Source organism: Canis aureus, chromosome 14 (assembly GCF_053574225.1).
Source record: "Canis aureus isolate CA01 chromosome 14, VMU_Caureus_v.1.0, whole genome shotgun sequence".
Taxonomy (NCBI): Eukaryota; Metazoa; Chordata; class Mammalia; order Carnivora; family Canidae; genus Canis; species Canis aureus.
The window spans coordinates 66,102,165-66,122,887 of record NC_135624.1 but is presented as its reverse complement, the minus strand read 5'-3'; the positions used below and the strand labels follow the sequence as shown (position 1 = coordinate 66,122,887).

At 38.9% G+C, this 20,723-nt stretch overlaps 1 long non-coding RNA gene across 3 annotated transcripts in view; it reads left to right on the top strand.

Moving 5' to 3' along the window:
- The window catches only part of LOC144283789 (uncharacterized), a 50,550-nt gene that overhangs the window by 20,513 nt on the left and 9,314 nt on the right, over positions 1 to 20,723 (top strand). Inside the window, exon 3 of one of the 3 annotated variants that reach the window (XR_013352353.1) lies at positions 17,038 to 17,103. The exons of the other annotated variants lie outside the window; for them this stretch is intronic. This is a non-coding gene — a long non-coding RNA (uncharacterized LOC144283789). The remainder of the gene's footprint in view (positions 1 to 17,037; positions 17,104 to 20,723) is intronic. 3 annotated transcript variants of the gene reach the window in all.

Genomic DNA, 20,723 nt, shown 5'->3' with positions numbered 1-20,723 from the left:
AGCATGTAGCTGGCCATGTGTTTGTCGGAAACAGCCATCCTTGAAGGAGATGCCTCTTTGAATTGGGTGCTGGGCAAGCAAAGCTTAAGTCAGGCACTTGCATTACGAAAAAGAAAAGCTGACTCTCTGGAGCTTACACTACACCCTACGATCTCAGTGCTGTAACTAACTCCTAATTTGGAAACAATCCTTAGAAAAGGAAAGAACCAAATATCAAGTGAGATTGTGTGTCCATTACCCAGGTAGAATAGGATTAAAAATACGAATTGAGCTGAAGTGCAGGAAAATAGACATATATTTCTTATTTCTTGTATACCCGTGATTATGTACTGAAATTTGTTATCCATTTAACTACAAATTGCATTACTGAATTGGTATTTTAGTTGAAAATTTAGCCAATGTTAATAAATGATGTGCATTCCCTCAAGCATTACCCACACTTCTTTACTGCTCCAAAGATGCCAGATCTTACCATTCTCTGCCTTCATACCTTGTATGCACACCTCAGGGAATGAGTGGACTGGGGAGGTTCTGCTGCTACCAGCAGTTATGTCTTCTTGTAGAGTCCTTCTTTGAGGACATTCTATTTTCCCTGACTCTTTTATTACCTGATTTCATCTGACTGTGGTGCCAAGTGGACTCCATCTTTATAAAATCCAAGCTGACCTCCTAGAAGTCTTGACAGGTGATCTGATTAACTCCAAGCTAAGGCTGAGACTGCATATTAAAACTCCCATGAAGCCACTGGTCACACATGGCTTCAGGAAGCTCAAGGGCATCCCTCAAGTTCCTGACAAATCTTTTCCAAAAGAGGTCTTTGCACAATATATGACTTCTCTTTAAGTTTCTGTCTGGCCGAGACTCTTCCTCATTTTTAAATGCATCATGTAGATATAGGCATCTCCCCTTCCAGAGTAGGACAACCTACCTTTGTCTTACCTCTCAGTATTTTATTTACTAGTAATTGAATATGTGTCTTTATTTATTTATTTTTAAAGTAGCCCAATATAGGGCTTGAACTCATGACCCTGAGATCAAGACCTGAGCTGAGATCAAGAGTCAGATGCTTAACTGATTGAGCCACCCAGGCGCCCTTAGATATGTATCTTGAGACTGCCAAGAAACTGGTATTTATATTCAAGATGACTGTCTTTTTTTTATATATTTATGTCCTTATCAGTCAGCTTGACTTGTCTAGAGTCATACCCTATAAATTGTAATTCTTTGCTAAAATGTACAGGACTTTTTACATTCCATTATCTCTGACCATTCAATTTAAAGGTGAAATTGGTGGCCTATAGTGAATAATATTCCTACCTATATGGCATCTTCTTTTGAAGTCCTCAGGAGAGTGATGCATTAATTATAGAGCATTCTAACATGAAATGTGTAACATATTTTATAGAACCTCACTTTCCCTGCCCTCAATATTTCTGTTATTGTACATTTGACTAACATTTATTTAAAAAGTCATGTAAGATCCCTAAAACAGTTTAGCAAAAAGAAAGCGACATAAACATTAACAGTCCTTGCAAATAACAATCCAAACCGTTCTCTAAAAGAAAGTCTGCATGTTTATTCCAAAGGAGATGTTTCCTGGCAGCCATTAGCATAGGTAGCTGCATCTTTAAATGAGGATCATTTTGTATCACTGAAGAACTAAAGTCTAAAGGAAATTAAAGGCTTTTCTAACTACTTCATGTCCCTGTTGGAATATAAAAACATACCTGAACAACCACAGCATTTCCATAAGCCAGTAAAAGGATGACTCAGAAAGTTAAATATCCAAGCCACAAACCACTTACATATGAATTTTTAAAAATTATGTAAAAGTCCTATTTTTTAAAGTATTCATATAATTAGAAATGTATTGTGCAAAAGTCGTTTAATCCCTGACTCTTCCCTGAAATGTCTCAAGGAAATTCACTGATTTCAAGAAATAATGTTCTGAAGGATATTTTAGAGTTCCAACAGATTTATTACAATGACAGTAAACCTTCTTTGCCGTTTGCTTTCTCTGATGTCCTAACACAGAAGAGAATTTCAGATAAGGACTTTTTGCTAGTAGGCATTCTAGTATGTTGCTTGCAGTTCAGTGATGTGCAAATCCCAACGTGTTTGACTTCAGCCATATTTGTGGCCACTTACCCAAATTCCTCATATTGTGGCCTGGACTCTGATTATTTCTATCAATCCAATGGTTGGTTCAAATTTCTACACATTTGAGTTGATTAATTATGTTGGACATAGGCCTTGAGCAAAACCAGATGAAAGGAATGAACTACATTGTGGTTGATTCGGTGGCCCATGGAAATAGCAGAAAGTGCCAAAAACACAATGGGCAGCAGAGATCCAGAATAGTAATATCATACCTGACACCAAGCATGTTATCTCGATTGAATTGTTCCTTAATGCAAACTGATCTTGATATTAATTATGAAACTTTGATTTCAAAATATGTATTGTGAATGAAGAAGGTACAACTAGACTATTCCTTTGTAGCCACTGAAATCTTAAATGAATGAATTTCTGCCCTGAGTGTAGAAGTAATTTCTATCCTTGAAGGCAGAGAAGTTCTCTTTAAAATATATCTATTGTATATTTTCCATAAGGCAAGCAAAGCGGGAGTTACAAAGATCTGTCATTGAAGACAGGGTTCAGGGTGTAGAACGAGAGAGAAGTTTTATATTAGATATTAGATATTAACAGAGTTGCAAAGAGCTCCAAAGTATCTTCAAACTGTATATATATATTTTTTTCTTCAAACTATATTTTATACTCAGTAGCCTCGTTATATATAAAACAGAGCAAATTAATACTGTGCAAAGTAATATTGAATAGATTCATAATATTACCCAACTCTTAAGGCTGTTATGAGGATTAACTGCATTATTATAGGCAAAATGCTCAAACTAGTACTTGACACATATTAAATGTTGGCAATCATTAGCACTTAGCACTTGTTATCATCATGGAAACTCCACACTTCCCTTTCTTCTTTAGTTTCTGTAGTAGTAGTTACTATTTAGTAGATGCTTACTATATACCACATATCCTTTTTATTTTTTTCAGGATTTTGCTTATTTACTTGAGAGAGAGTGCATAAGCAGGGGAGAGAGGCAGAGGGAGAAGCAGACCCCCTCGCTGAGCAGGGAGCTCAACACAGGGCTTGATCTGGAGATTGCAACCTGAGCCAAAGGCAGCCACTTAACTGACTGAGCCACCTGGGCGCCCCTATATCACATAACTTATCCCAAGTAATATTTCATTAGTCCTTCCTATAACTCTACTTATAATCCCAATTTATGGATGGGAAATTTAGCATTCAGAAACTCAATCATTTGCTCAATTTCAGCTATAGTAAAACAAGACTAAAATTTGATTTCCTACTTTTCTTCTAAACCACACCATGGACAAAGATCATTAATGGAGAACTGAGCAGTTTTACTGTCTGGAGAACTGGCCCTTTCTATCCCCCCTTCACTCCCTTTAGGTTAAGAGAGAAACCTACTCTAACTTGCAGGGTACTGGAAAAATACACAAAGTGAATTAAATGACTGTTTCTAATATTTCCTCCCTGTCTCCAGCAGGCCTGTAGAAAAGATGGAGTTCATGACCCTCAGGGAATGAAGAAAAAGTATTTGAGCATTAGATCTCCCATATTCAATGGTTTGTAGAAAAACCTCTATTTCTAGGTGTATCATGTCACATTGATTCCAAAGCAATGAGCATTCAGGAGAGGACTGGAGAAATGTGATCCAGGAAGACAGAGGTGAATGAGGCTACAGGTGAGAGGCATGCCCTGCTTGGGCAGAGCCTTCACCACTGCCCTGACCAGCCTACCCTTTGTCAGGCTCCTCCCTATGTCTTTCTTAAGTAAACTAAACATGATTAAAATGGGTTTTAACAACACTCAACTCTCCTTGTAAATGATAGCTCTGTTTATTTTTATTGTTTTAAAACTTGAATATGTCTGCTGGAGTAGGTGTGTGTACCCATATACGTGTATATGCTTTTTTTTTTTTTTAAGATAATGATTGGGTAAAATTTATCGAACAGTTAACTATTTGCAAGGACTGTTCATACAGTACGCTATTTCATTTAATTAATATCATTTAATAACTTATTATTTCATTAATCTTTAAGGCAGCTCTATGAAGTAGTTATTATTATTATCCCATTTTTATGGATGAAGAAACTGAAGCCCCCAAGAATTTTAAGTTAAATGCCCAAGCTCACGAAGCTAGTAGAATATATGAGGTGTAAAGCTAGTAAAAATGAGAAGCCAGACAGCTAAATGCAAATCTTCAGTTTTTATGCATTATGTTAGACTGCTTTCCATGGTCTTTAGAAAATTGGGAAAATAATTCAGAAATAAATGTCACTCATAATTACATTGTTAAGAGATAATCATTCTCTATATTTTTATGCTTTGTGCACATACAGAGTATTATGCCAGGGCAAAGTTTTCATTTTGGTCATTTGATGTATTGTAATGCACAATTTAAAATATTTTAAGTTGTTTGAATATTATGACTTCATTTTCTACAGTATATCTTATTTACTTAACTATTTCCCTGTTTTAAAGAATTCATATAGCTCTCATTTTTAACCATAAAAGTATCACACTGATATCTTTGTGTTTAACATTTTTTATTTAGTTACTTAAGGTTGTCTTTTGGGATATATTCCTAGACATGTAATTCCTGTGTCAAAGACATGATTTTGCTTCAAAGGTCCAGATCCTTTTGAATGAAAATGTATTTAGAACTTCTCATGACAGTTTCTATTCTTTCTACTTGTTGACCCCTTAATTATTTCTCTGTAGTGGCTTTACCCCCCAAAGAATTCCAAATTTCTAGTCATTTAGAGGACAAGTTTTTTTTTTCCAAATAGGAGCCAGCTATTTACTTCAACTCCTAGCTTAACAAATTAGTGTTTGCAACTCTTACACTGTGTTTTCTCCCAAGTCAACCATTTTTACTCCTTCTTGTAGTCACTCCAGTCTCTCTCCTCTAACCTTTCATTTTTTCCCTGCCCCACAATATTATTAAAATGTGGCTTCTACTTCCTCATTTCAACTAGATCGATTGTTTTCCTAATTTCTCTGGTGGCTGGAAGCTTTTTGTATTTTTTGTGTTTTTTTGAGCAATAGGATCTTGCACTTGAGGATAGCTGTGTGTCCTCCCAAGTCCCCCTCTTCCTCTGGCTGCTGGGCTCTGTGGCCAGGCTTTTACTTGGGATTGTGTGACTTTCATCTCTAGGCAGGAGGGACAGGAATAATCTTCCTCTTCCAATCCACAAAATGTCTCTCAGTCATGACCTGAGAAGAATTCAAGATCCTGGAGATGAGTAGAACCATGATCATTCTCAACACTGTAAGTTAGCACTTAACAAATTCTCCATGAAGAAATAAGCTCCACTTTTCATTTGCACACTTGGTGCTAAATCTACATTGCAAACAAAAGATAGGCTAACACAGGTTAGTTAGCTGGCAAACAGATCTCACCTTTTAATGAAAGGACCAAGACGTGGGGTACCTGGATGGCTCTGTAGCTGAGCATCTACCTTTGACTCGAGTCATGGTCTCAGGGTCCTGGAATTGAGTCCAGCATCAGGCTCCCCTGGGGGTGGGGAGGCTGCTTCTCCCTCTGCCTGTCTCTGCCTCTTTCTCTGTGTTTCTCATGAATAAAAAAATAAAATCTTTAAAAAAAAGAAAAAAGAAAGAAAGAGAAGAAAGAAAGAAAAGAAAGAAAGAAAGAAAGAAGAAAGAAAGAAAGAAAGGAAAGAAAGAAAGAAAGAAAGGAAAGAAAGAAAGAAAGAAAGAAAGAAAGAAAGAAAGAAGAAAGAAAGAAAGAAAGAAAGAAAGAGAAAGAAAGAAAGAAAGAAAGAAAGAAAGAAAGAAAGAAAGAAAGAAAGAAAGAAGAACCAAAATGTGCTCTGTGAGTTGCAAGATAACCACGGGAACCTGCAGAAGACCACGAAGGCTAACTGTATTGTCCATGACAGCTTTGTATTTTGATGCGTACCAGTATTGGCCTTATAGAAATAGAGGTCAGAGGAGTAGAGTCCCATGTATTAAGGTAAGGACTAGGAGATGGAAATCAGAAAATTTGAGGTCTAATCCCAGCCATGACAATGATTTCACGTATTTGACAAGTGATTTTGACTTTTGTTTCTCAATTGTAAGTGCTAATTTGAGGGAAATGACACTACAATACCAAGTGTGAACTGTGAGGAAAATTATAAAACAGCCCATCTAGTCAATTCTTCACCTGCAGAAGAAGTAGGACTAGACAAAAAGTCACTGCTCAAACTGCAACCCACGCCAGCTTTTCAGTGTATATGCTACAACATTCATATTTGCAAGGCTTTTTGAATTAATAAAATAATACTCATTAGAATATAACAATTGAAACCATTCTAACATGTTGGCCAAGTGGTAGAGGCAGTGACAGAGATCAAAGGCTTGTGAAAATAAGAACTGATGACTTTGCATCTCTTAGATTTTTCATTTCCCGAAAGAAGAAATGGCAGGCTCGTTCCATCAACTACATGTTGATGGATTTTTGGAAACATGGACAAAAGAAAGTCTATCTTTTTCAAAGCTCTTTTTAATATTTATTTCTAACCATTAATGAAATTTCTTAACAAAGGAAGTATCTTGGCTGCACAAGGGGACAGGGAACACAGCAAAGAGGTGATGGAATATTTTAGGGACAGACAGCCAAGAGCTTGGAAGGCTTAAAAGTCACTGAAACAAGCAGGGCTTGATTGTCTAGGATCAAACACTTGATCTTAGATAAGAAAAACTAGACCCTAAAATGGAATAAAGTATGGAATATATTTTAATTTGAAGCCCAACAGACTAAGTAAAATATAAATACTATTTTGAATGAGATATTGCAACAGAAAGTTCCTTAGAAACTAACGCATTACATAGTTTACCAAAGAGGCATGTCATTACTGACAGAGGGAATCCTCTTACTTCCAGCATGCTAATTAATTATTACTCTAACGAGAAAGAGAAAAATAGATCTATATTAATTGCTTTCCAAGGGCCTATTGAATCAGTACCTGGAAAAAATACACTGAAGAGGAAATTCACATCTTTCTGCTTGACAAAGAAGTAGGAAAATGAAACATTAGGCTGCAGGTCCCGATGCGTATTTTATGTCATCAGTTTTCAACTTATACGTAGATTGTATTCTAAAAACTTTGAACCAAGTTTGTTTGTTAGTATTCGAAATATTTTTTCCTCTAGAAATAATGTTCTGAATTCATAGAATTCATAGAATAACCCCTGTCCTGGCATACCCCCAATACATACACACACCTACATACACACAAAAACTCACACTCTTTCAAATAGGAGGCAACATGATGTAACATAGGTTTTATTTAAGGGAGCACGGTAATAACCCACCTGTAATTATTATGGCTAAATTAGCGACCTTAGAAAAACTGCTTAATTTCTATTATTTTCATTTTTTTCACTTGAAAATAAAAATAGCGGCTCCTGGGTGGCTCAGTTGGTTAAGCATCTGCCTCTTGATTTTGGCTCAGGTCATGGTTTCAGGATTGTGACAACCCTGAGTCTGGTTCTAAGTTTAGGATTTTCTCACCGCCTGCCCCCTTTAACCCCCCACACCCCCCCTCCATTCATACATGCTCTAGCTCTCAAAAAAAGGAAAAGAAAATTATAACTTTTCATAGGGTGGTTAGTTAACTTCCTCATAGGGTGGTTGCTTGTGAGCATGCTGTAAGGCAAGGTAAGCAAAAGTTCTTTTTACATTGCTATATCCTACAAAATGTCAGTTATTAATGTACTCTAGTGCTCTATGATTCAGCTACTCTTTGGATTAAGTCTCCCTTCATAAATGATGTGGGAAACAAATGCTATTTAAAATGTTTCTATAGGGAATCCCTGGGTGGCTTAGTGGTTTGGTGCCTGCCTTTGGCCCAGGGTGTGACCCTGGGGTCCCGGGATCGAGTCCCACGTCGAGCTCCCTGCATGGAGCCTGCTTCTCCCCTGCGTGTGTCTCTGCCTCTCTCTCTCTCTGTGTCTTTCATGAATAAATAAATAAAAAATCTTAAAAAAAAATAAAATGTTTCTATAGAGGAAAATGCATAGTGTGTCAAGATAGGCTACTCTCCTGTAGGTCAGGAGAGTAACACTCCCAGCTGTGGTGTTGCCAGCCAGCCATCTGGCCAACAGAAATATTTCTTCACTGTCTCCCCTCCCTTTCCCAGCTGTAGTGATCACTGCTTCCCGAAAGCAGTATCTATCTGTTCTCACTCTTTTGGTGGGTGGTGGGCCCTTGCTCTGTGTTTACCATCTTATCCTCCTTATTTTCATAACTTCCATAAAACTGTCATGAAAGTTTTATAACTTCGTGTGAGATTTGTTTCTTCGGTTAGATTCGAAACCCCTGGGAGGCAAGAACCACCTTCCCATCTGTAAATCAGAGTACCCAGCAAAAAATCTAGGCACAAAATCGCTGCTTGGCAAATGCTAAGTGAAAATAAGAGGGCATTTTCCAGGTGACAAGAATGCTATATCATAAAGCCAGAAGGTTAAATGGCCTTTAATGGGTATTACCTAGATTATAATGACCACATTGAGAAAGAAGGAAAGGCAGAAAGACCCAAACCACAGGGACAAGTGCAAAGATCTATAAGCAATAGTCAAGCCTGAAGGCACTTGAGAAGCAAGTCAGATAATCTAATTTTTTAGTAATAGTAATTTCTTAAGAAACAAAGACGTGCCATATGTCAGAAGCTTAGAAAAAGAATATCTTTTTAAAAATGGGAAAAGAAATCAAGCAGGAAAATAATTTTCAGGAGAGGAATTTTATGTTAATGGTATACCGAATAAATTTCCGGAATTGGATGGTTCAGGCTGCCAGGTAGGGTCTAATTCATCTTGTTGTTTGCACCTCTGTCTTCCTCATTTTGAATTGTGTCGACTCTGCTAAAAGATTAAATCATAATTACAAAAAGCAAATATTTTTAATATGTACTATATGCCAAATCTATTTCATCTGCTTTATATGGATTATTATATTTAATCATTGCATTAATGTAATGATTCAGGAATTTGGGGGGAAACCTCAACTCAGAAGTGTTAAATAAAAAAATAATAAAATAAAAAAAAATAAAAAAAAAAAGAAGAGTTAAATAACTTGCCCACTGATTTACTGAATTACATTGGCTTACACTGCTCGCAAATGGCAGGTCCAAGATTATTCCTCAACTCAGCAATCGTCATTCCTAAAGCAGCTCTCTTAACCACTGTACTGTAACACCTCCCATACTTGAAGAAAACTATTCCCTTGGGGTGGTCTACTTCTGTGTCTTTTGATATGGAAAAAAGAACAAAAAAATGCCCCTTCCTCCAAACTAACATATATGCTGTCCTCTGCCCCAAAGCCATTATGATCATCCCTTATACTTTCAATCCCCAACTATCTGTTGGCCCTTCCTTCTTTCCCATTTTTCCACACTGTATCCAGTTGAAAACATTGCACAATGGTTCACTGGCCCATTAGCGGTCTGTGGTTAATTTTGGTTAGACATCAGTGGGAGTCAGATAACAAGAGGTCTGGCAAGTGAAGGCATTGGGTTAGTTTGGTTCTACTTTTGTCTTTCTCTGAGACCCATAATTCTTGGCCCAGAATAGTGGCTAATCTTCTGCCTGGCTTCTTGCCACAATAGTCTTTGAAGCTAAGGTCAGGGAATGTGGCTTTTCCTCTTCCAGAGAAGATATGGGAGGCAGCTTGAAAAAGTGTGGGGGTGGGGGGTCAGAGGGCAGTCCCAGGGAGGCAACTTCTGGTATGCGCTCAGTGTGTGTGGGTCTAGCTACTTGACATAAATTATTTCTGATCTTCACAAACAACCTTTTGAGATGGGAAGCATTCTCATGATCTCAGGAAGAAACAAGGTGGCCTTAGTTTTAGAAAAATGCCCCCATTCACACTACTTTAAAGGACAGAACAAGAATTCACTTCAGGTTCACCTGATTCTAATCTGCTCTCTGCACTGTCAGTTGCATCCCAAGGGCTGGGAGTCAACCAGGGTAAGGATTTACAGGATTACAAACTCCTTGCGCAAACACTTTTTGATAAAGAAACTATCCTATTGTGAGTCATCACTAGGTACCAGGCTCTTTGCTGAGCACTTTCCATGTGTTATCTACATTAATTCCACACAACTCTATGAAATAGATACTGTTGTTATTTCTAATTTACAGAGAAGGAAAAAAGAGTCTTAGGAAGATTAAAAATCAGTTTACCTGGGATTGGACACCAGGTAATCTGGTCCCAGACATCCTACTCCCGTCTCTCAAGGGCCCTTTACAGATAGAGCACAAACTAGATGTTTTTGTTTAACACCTTTGTCACTATATGTTGTGTGTGTATATAAATATTTATGTAGTGCTTATTAAAATGTCAGGCAGTGTCCTAAATCCACGATGGGAATTCCTGGATTTAATCCTCACAACAATCCTGGGAAGTAGCTATCATTATCATCCCTGTTTTACAGATAGGGAAAATAAGGCACAGCATGGGTAAATCATTTGCCCCATGCCACACAGCTATCAAGGGGCAGGATTCTCTGCAGAGACCATGCTTCCATGCTCACTGAGCTCAGCTGCCCATTGTCATTCCTATTGTTGACAGAGCTCCGTTCCTAAAACTTGGAGTCAGTCCTGCTCATCCCCCACTTAAAGACCTGCAATTTCCCATTATTTGTGACACAAATTAAAAAATATGCTGCTCAGCATTCAAGTCTCTTCACAATTCGGCTCTCTCTTGCCATTCTACCTTCATTTCTCCTTTTGATTAGCTTGGTCTGTCTACTTTAGACCAACTTTCACCCTTAAATTAGCCTAGCCAGTCGTATTCAGGTACTCGTGATTTTCTTCTCAGACTGGAAATATCTTCTTCGTTTTCCAGATCCGAATCAATGTTCAAATTCTCTTCTCCACTCTCTTTCCACTAAGCTTTCCTTGGTTCCTCTTCACAGAGCGATACTTGCTGCCTTCCAGACTTCTGTATACCTGCGGAATGCTGTGCCTCTCACTCTGTCTTGCTCTTATACCGTGATGCTTGTTCTTCTCCCATTTGGTTGAGCCTCTGGATCCCTTTACGTTAAGGACTGTGTCTTATTACCATCCCCTAACAGTTCCTAGTATTTAGTGCAGGTTGTTGGCACTCATAAATATCGCTGAATGAATGAGCGTACGTAAAAGTGAATGAAAGTGTCGAACATATTTTAAGCTTTAAGAGAAAAACAGTAGAACTTCTAAGTGCTGTGGAACTAGATTGATTTTCAGGGTTAACAAAAATCACTTCTGTACTGGGTGCATTTTTCCGATAAAAGTACAGCAATATTTTCTGGTTTTGATAGAACTGGCACATCAGAACTGTCAACTTGTTCAACCAGACTTTGATGCAAAGGAGTTGTTGTTCCTTAGTTGGAGAGATGGATGACGTTTTAAAAATATAATTCAAGAAGTTGATAATATTTTAACTCTATGATTTTTTTTTGTTATACTATCTTTCTGGCTGTCTTACAACAGTGTAGGATTTATCTTTGAGGACTGTTTAAGAGTAGCAGAGGCAAACTCTTTCTGATAATACTTTAAGCCATAGCTCTTACCACTCTTAGGAAACACCTTATACATTTCCCGGTTCCTTTCCTTTGCTCTTGCCCTTCGCTCTGTCCAGATGTTCATTTTCCTTGCCATGCCCTCACCTATCACCTCATGCCCAAATTCTTAGTCACCGAGGGCCATTTAAGATGTTCCATTCTCAAAAAAAAATAAAAAAAAAAAAAAAAAAAAAAGATGTTCCATTCTCCACAAACTGTCTAGAGAAAAATTAATCTACTTATTCTCTTCTACCAAAACATGGTGTGTTTTGCAATTATAATAGCATTAATCAGGTCTGCTTACTTCTCTATCTCTCCTAGTGGCTTGTAAGCTGATTGTAGGTAGGGATCCTGGCATTTAGTCCCATGTCATACCACTTTTTCTAAGCTATCCTAGCCTCCTCCGTCCAGTTCCCTTAGCGTGCCAAACTCTTTCCAATGTTAATGCTTTAGAGTTTTGGTTTTCTCTGCCTGTGTGTTAGACACATAGGGGAAACCACAATTTCTTTTCCCTTTTACTTAAAATATGACTACCGAGTAAGAAATTACATTTCTTAGTTGGGCTTTCTTCTAGGTGTAACCATATTACAAAACTATTTGACACCAACAGGATATGAGCCTAGTAATTATCTCCAACATACAGAGAAGGCACTAATATTATCATTATCCCACTTCATGGGCAAGGTATAGGCTTACAGGGATTCAGTAACTCAGTGCATTAAAACTTACACGTTTGAGTTGAGACTCTTCTATGTTCATGTATCTGTTGTGGGTTTGGTTTGCAAGACTCAGGTGAGCAAAATCCTGACAGTTGTAGGATATCTGTAATTGACAACCAGGTCCTAGTGAATGATGACCACACCAAGGGCAGGCCCACTAGTTCCATGATAGCCTATCCTAATACCCGAACAGCCAACCAAACTTCCTGTACAAGCCTAACGTTCCAGACATCTGTTTAAAGAAGTTCTTCCGAGTGAAAGAAGTCAATCGGCCAAGGACAAACATTATATGGAAAAAAATAAATAAACAAAAAATAAAGAAGTTCTTCCAAGATGACCATCTCCCCTTCCTTCCTGCTGGCTGGAAGCAACCGTAGAAGTTACAGCAGAGGATGATGGAACTGCCCTTCTCAGCCTGGATCCCTACATGACTTTACCAAGCAGAGCTTGACTACTAAGCCTGGACTGTTAAGTGAAAGAGAAATAAACTTTTGTTTTGTTTAGTCATTAGATTTTAGAATCTATGTACTAGCCATTACCCCCATCCAATATGCCCCAGAACATCTTTCTATCAGTAGTAAATCCTACTGGTGTTTCAGGTCTCAGCTTAAATATGCCTTTCTCAAAGAGATCTTTCCTAATCTCTCAATCTGAACAGTTTTCCCTTACATGTCTTTTTGATCCAGCTCTTTTATCTTAGAAAGTTCAGTGCCATCCACAGCTCTTTAAAAAAAAAATTTTTTTTTTTTATTTACTTATTAGAGAGACAGAAACAAAGAGAGCATGAGCAGGGAGAGGGGCAGAAGGAGAGGGAGAAACAGACTCCCCGCTGAGCAGGGTGTCCAAAAAGTGGAGCTTCATCCCAGGACCCTGAGATCATGACCTGAGCTGAAGGCAGATGCTTAACCGACTGAACCACCTTAGAGGTGCCCCTAGAACTCTTTTTTTTTTTTTCTAGAACTCTTTTTATTTAGGTGATTGTTGATCTCTCTCTCTCTCTCTTACTAGATTGTAAGCTCTGTGAGTGCACGGACCATATTTGCTTATTCACCAGCACTAACACACTGTCTGGCACATAGATGGCTCCCAATAAAGATTTGTTGAGTAGGGCAGCCCTGGTGGCGAGGCGGTTTAGCACAGCCTGCAGCCCAGGGCCTGATCCTGGAAACCGAGGATTGAGTCCCACGTCGGTCTCCCTGCATGGAGCCTGCTTCTCCCTGCCTGTCTCTCTCTCTCTCTGAATGAATGAATAAATAAAGATTTGTTAAGTAAATACAGCAAATAGTAATGTAATATAATTATAATATTAATATTTATAATTTTCAGGAATTTTACTGTTTTATATATTATCTCATTTAATCCTCTCAACAACATATAAAGAAGTCACTGATAATATCATAATCCCAGTTTACTAGAAAAAGGTAGGTTTAGAGAAGTTCAATAATAACTCATACAGGTTCACATAGTTCAAAGCTTTTTTTTTTTTTTTTTTTTAAGATTTTGTTTATTTTTTCATAGAAACACAGAGAGAGGCAGAGACATAGGCAGAGGGAGAAGCAGGCTCCATGCAGGATGCCCGACGTGGGACTCAATCCCGGGTCTACCAGGATCACACCCCAGGCTGCATGTGGCACTAAACCGCTGCGCCCCTGGGGCTGCCCTAGTTCAAAGCTTTTATTTTCAAGCTGAGATTCTCTTCTGTGCTCATGTATCTCTTGGGAATATGGTTAGCAAGAGTTGAGTGCACAATTTTCAGACAGTTCTGCTAATTGAAAAATCTAGGATTTCTATTTATTGAGATTTAGATCCTAGTGAATAATGACCACACCAAAGCAGACTGGTTTGGTCTGAACATGCCTGAACACCCAGGTGACTTTTCTGTGCAACCGTAATTACGTTCTTGTCTCTTCATAACTACAACAGGAGCAAAGTCTAAACACTGTTTATAGTTTAAAAATATTATCAAAACCATGTAGTTAATTCAAGATAAAGCATGAAGAAATATTCTTTTGAACTCCCAAAGGGGCAACTACAAGAATTTTTTGATTATTTTCTTCTTTGTTTGAATCTAGGATTTGATCTGGAGTTGATTGATATTTTAGAGTTATGAATATTTTCTTATTGCATATCTGTTGTTAAATACTCCCTTCACACACCGCACAAACCACACCAAGAATTTAATAGTTAGCACAAGGAAAATCTCTAACTGTAAACAGCTGGTGTAGAAGATTGAGAACAGTATTAAATCAGGAGTCAGGGTGCTGAGGATTTAGGTCTGCACTGCCCAACATGGTAACTATTTACACTGAAATTTAAATTACATAAACATTAAAAACTCAGTTTCTCAGCCACACTAGCTGCATTTTAGAGGCTCAACGGTCATAAGTATTTAGTGGCTACTGTATGAGACCTGAAGATTCATAGGCCATTTTCATCATTGTAATAAATTCTATTCAACAGCATTGTTCTAGACAAGGAATTTTTGGTCTCAAGATACTTTTAGTGTCTATAAGCATTTTTTTTAGTGTTTCACTTCTTAACTTTTATTTTTAAATTGAGATATAATTGACATAAAACACATTAGTTTCAAGTATACAATATAATGATTCAATACTTGTATACATCGCAAAATAATCACCACAGTAAATCTAGTTAACATCCATTATCACATGCAGTTACAAATTTTTTCTTGTGATGAGAACTTTTGCTCTCTTAGCCTCAAATATGCATACTGTTTTGTTAACTACAATCACTATGCTGTATGTTATATCCTCAGGACTTTTTATTTTATAATTGGAAGTTGTTACCTTTTGATCCCCTTTAACTATTTCTTCCACTGCCTACCCCCTGGCCTCTGGCAACCACCAGTCTGTTTTCTGTACTTATGAGCTGTTTGTAACTGTTTTTTTTTGTTGTTGTTGTTGTTTTCTAAGCCCACATAAAGGTAAGATTATACAGTATTTATCTTTCTATGACTTATTTCCTTAAGCACAAAGCCCTCAAAGTCCATTCATGTTGTTGCAAATGACGGGATTTCATTCTTTTTTACATGCCTCCAGACACTTTTAAACTCTTCAAAATTATTGAGGACCCCAAAGATCTTTCTTTAAAATATGAATTATAACTATAGATATTTACGGTATTAGTAATTAAAACTGAGAAAATTTAAACCAACTGACATTCCATTAGCCATCAGAGTAATGACACCATCACATATCATATAGTCCCTGGGAAACTCATTGTTTTCTTGTAAGGGGGTTAGGAGGAAAAGCAAATAAAATCTTAATATTTAAAAAAATGCTTTGACTTGACAGGCACTCTGAAATGGTCTCAGGGTCTCCTAAGGATCCCCAGTCCACATTTTGAAAACCACTGACCTAGACCCTACTCTATGACTGTCAAGTTCTCTTGTTCCCGTTTTCTTCCAAATGCTATGGTGCTTATTTTGCCCAATCAAAAATCAATGTCCTGATTATTTTAAAGGTTTGACAAAGTAAAATTAAAAAAAAAAAAAAAAGATCAAACCAGACTTCTTTGAAGGGGAGAAAATAAAGCCTCTCTAACCTCAGGACTACTTCTAACTTGAATGGAGGCTTAGCAGCTACTCCAATGAGTAGATCAGTCACAGTTTGGATTAAGTGGGTTTTAGTGATTTCTCTGCTTCGACCTCAGTAGAGTTTCCTAAACATCTGTGAAACTCACAGTGGCTCAGGCTGAGCAGCCTCAGACAGCAGCTTCATATTTATACTTCGAATTCTCCCGATGTAATTTGTGTTTGCCATCTTCTTGCCATATTAGAAAGGACTTCTTAAAGGATCATTATATAGCACAAATGAAAAGTTCTAAAAAAATATCAAAGTTTTGAATCTGATCTAAGCACCATTAAAATGATTTTAGGATGTTTGGTTTTATTTATTATTTTTTAGATTTATTTATTTACCCATGGCAGACACAGGGAGAAGAGGGAGAAGCAGGCTCCATGCAGGGAGCCCGACGCCGGACCTGATCCCGGGTCTGCAGGATCAGGCCCTGGGCCGAAGACGGGGCTAAACCGCTGAGCCACCCGGGCTGCCCAGGATGTTTGGTTTTAGACTAAGTACTCACAGGTCTTTGCTAGTTGGTTCTAAAAATGTGAAAATGCTATACAATGCTATACCTCACCTCATCCTGAGCTTTCTGAGTTAAACACCTTTTCTGTCAGTGTACTATTCCTGAGAGTAAAATTGAGTTGCTGACAAAGCACCCTGTAATAGGTTAACCATAATAGACTTGGCAAAGATGCCTTTAATAAAATCTAGATCTTTTTTGGAATTTATAAATGTCCATTCTGATAATGTTCTGAATTTGGATGATTTTAATTACAAAAACTCAAGGAATATTCCATAGATTTTGTTAGTATCTGTGATGCAAGTTACCCCTTGCAAGGATATCTCTTGATGTAAGTGCTTGATGCTGGAGATACATAAGTAGATGAGAGAGGAAAGGAAGAAATCCTGCTGCAGTGGGAAAAGGTATAGCCAGGCTGATAAAACACATCACCCAGGGAAGCTGTTGCCCTTTGTCCTCTGATGATTCTCCGCTAGTTCTTGACAAGAGAAGTTACTCACAAATAATCTTTTTACTCCGTCAATGACCAAGTTCTATTTCTTTCTCTTTTTTCTAGATGGTACCAGTTTACCCTCCAAACTCCTCAAAACATTTTTCTCAGTAAGCCAAGTGTGTATTCTGAGTAAGTGTGACCTTTGAGGCCACCAAGCAAGTTTCTTGAGTGAAGCTGTTTGGATGGGCTCCTGGGTTGATCTGGATCCATTTATATATGTATATTTTTTTAAAGATTTTATGTATTTATTCATGAGAGACACGCAGAGAGAGAGGCAGAGAGGCAGAGGGAGGCAGAGGGAGAAGCAGGCTCCATGCAGGGAGCCCGACACGGAACTCGACCCCGAGTCTACAAGATCACACCCTGGGTGCTAAACCGCTGAGCCACTGGGGCTGCCCAATCTGGATCCCTTTATAGATCCTCTCAGTGCGTGAGCCAGAGCTACAGCTGAGGGCAGCAGTATGGGGAGGACCTTCTTCATCTATAACCTAAAGAGAAAGAAGTCACCTCTGTAGATTCAGAACAGTCTGACTCCTTCCCTGTAACCCAACCTCAGTTAGAACCAGGAATAGGCCTAATTATTCTGTTATTGATCGGGACCTCCTCTCGTTCCTTAAGCAACTTTGCCTTGGGAATGTATCACTTATAAAAAGCGCCCAAATGTTTAATCTGCTACTGCGCTTGGCGTTATACGTAGTGTGATCCTGATTTGAAAAGAGGAGAAACTTTGTGCGATAAGTTACCTATTGAGCAAGGACCCCCCCCCCCCCGCAAACTGTCTATATAGCATGTTTTAACAGATGAAATCCGAAAGTACTATGAGCCTTCTAAAAACTCTAAACTAGTGTTTTAACAATCATTGCAAGAGGAGTCTGCTTTGGGCTAAAATTTGTATTCAGTACGCACCGAGTCTCGCTTTTGCCTCCTCACTGCATTCTTTCTCTCCTTCTGGTTGATAATGACAACATCTTTTCATGCTAAAGAGTCATATAAACATCCTCCCATCAGGACCACGTACTTTGTACTTTTCTCTGCAAAGACGTCAGATCAAAGCCAGTACAAACTCGTCTGGCCCTGTCTCTCTGCATCATTCTAAACTCACTAGCTCCAAATGCTGTTCTTCCCTCTTGGGGAAGTCCGTGCTTTGTCAGGCTCCTTCTAATCTTCAGGGATGAGCCCTTCACAGTGTGTTCCAGGGGCAGAGGCGGTGCCAGAACTCAGTAGAGCTGAGCCTCAGAATTCTCTGCCTTGAGGAGGGAAGCAGGGAGGATTCACTACCAGGGGATCCTCCAGTATCCACTGGCAGCAACAAGAGAGTAATTGCCTCTCACTTCTGGGGGCTCCCATGTCATAAAAGTTCCAGAGCGTGATAAGGCAAGAGACAGGCTACGTAGCTAAGGCCAAGTAATGGCAGGTTATGCCCGCTCCGAGCTGTTTTCGGCATGAATGGCTGGGTAGTGGGTAAGCTCAGGATGGAAGGCGGGGCACAACTAAATAAAGTAATGACAAATAATGATAAGTAATACAGAAGCCTATAGACTGTGTGAGAATGTTTTCTCTTGGTGCAGAAAACAAAACTAAGCATTCTGGCTGAATTTTTTTTCCTGGTAAAAATGTGACTTAGTTGTCTTGATACAGAGTGTATCTATCCAAGGAAATAAATTGAGCACAGAGCTGGGCAAGATTCCTCCAGTCCAGTGCTCTGATTCTTCTCATATCCCACTTCTTTGTATCCCTGAACAGCTGCCTTTGTTCCTAGTTCGCCGGTCTCTGAGAATGTGGCCAAGCAACGTAGGTTGTGGTTTTACAGATAAAATTGCTTATTCTCCTAATTTGATGGCTCACAAGGAGTCAATAAGTGCTTTGGCTCGGCCCTTAGGCAATGCCACTGTCATTCCAGTAGACTGCAGCTGCCTGCATTTTGGTTGGTTTGGATAGTGCCTGGGTTGCTTCTCTGCTAGCTAGTGGTAAAGGGAGGTCAGCCAAGTCCACCATGGGTTGGAGATAAAGCCTTAGACACACTGTTGATGGAAGCTAAGAGAAGCCAGAGAAAGGGGAGAAGAAAGGAGTGGCCCTCTTCCTTAGCAGATAAGGACGAGCACACTCAAATGTAGGCCGGAGTTCTAATCACGACTGCGTCAAACAGAATGAGGAAGGGCTGGTTACATGATGAACTGAATCTCTCGATGGCACCTTGATGGGACAACCTTTATCACAGTTTTTGTGTTCAGGTGCAGAAGCCTGCCTGCTCATCAGAGCCAAGGTTTCAGGGATGCTAGTTGTTTTCTTAGGGAACCTACAAATAGTGCTCCTTACAATTTCCTGATTTAGGAGTCTTGATTTAATTAAGATAAGAAAAAATAAGTTAGGGACACCTGGGTGGCTAAGTGGGTGAGGCTCTGCCTTCGGCTCAGGGCGTGATCCTGGAGTCCTGGGATCGAGTCCCACATCGGGCTCCCTGCAGGGAGCCTGCTTCTCCCTCTGCCTGTGTCTCTGCCTCTCACTGTGTCTTTCATGAATAAATAAATAAAATCTTTAAAAAAAATAAAGACAACATATCACCTTTATTACTAAAAAAGCTGATATTAAAGATCAAAATTTGTATCTATGGGTAGATGAACTCCTTAATACTGAACCCCAGAATTAGGCAGATTTATCTACCTAGTCACAAGCTGGGTTGGAAAATCTCAGACACCCCCTCTGGGATAAGCTACTTTCACACATGACAGAGAACAGAACCAATCACTTGCTATAGGTGTGCAGGTGGCTCTCAGGAGACAGGTAAGAGGAAAATGTTATGTTATGCAGGTCCACTAGAGAGAGAGGCTGCACGTGCATGTGTGTGCGCAGGTGTGCATGCAAGTGGAGGGAGGAGGGACAGAGGGAGGGAGAGAATCTTAAGCAGGTTCCACATAGATGCCTGTCAATCTAAAGAATCTTTATCTTCCTCTCAGAAGCAGAGACATCACATTAATTAACTTTTCAATACACCTTCTTTTCCGTAGTAGATATATCATGAGGGGGTAAAAGTAAGTTTACAGGGAAAACATCTCTTTCTGAGCGGTACAACCTGCAGCTCAACTTGCACAATACCCTTCCCCTGCCCTCCAGCATCTCTTCCTCGTGGGTAGGCTTGCTGCTGGATCCTTTACCTTCACACTATGACTCATTCTGTTGCTGCAGATTTTGACTCCCCTGGGTCAGCATTGAGACTGATAAAGAAAAGATGACAAGAAAACTAAAATTTATGAGAAAGTCTTTTTATAACCATTTGTTTACCAAATGGAGAAATAAAGTTGGCAAGGTAATAAGATTCATACTATTTCAGTGATTCTAATAATCGTATTTGATCACATTTTAACATATCTGAAGTCATGATATGCTTACCATTAATGGGGAACACAGATTATTTAACTGATATTTCTCCTTCTAAATAGTATGTAAAATAATGATGACTTACAGTCTATATTGTCTAAGACTGGATAAGTAGCTAATACATGATGAGCCTAAAATTGGTCTCTTGGGTTGTGTAATTTCAAACTTCGGGATATTTTTTGGCTCATAACACTTTTCCCCTGAAATGTGCAGGCAGTTAAGGCAACACGTGTGTTTCATGTTCTATGCAAATGATTTCCTCCCTTCCCCACATCATTTCACATACTGTCATGCGGTTTGGCGTTCAGTCTTGCTTGACCACATCTGTATAGAACTATGCTCCCTGGGAGTCAAATTCCTTCTTTTGTGAACCA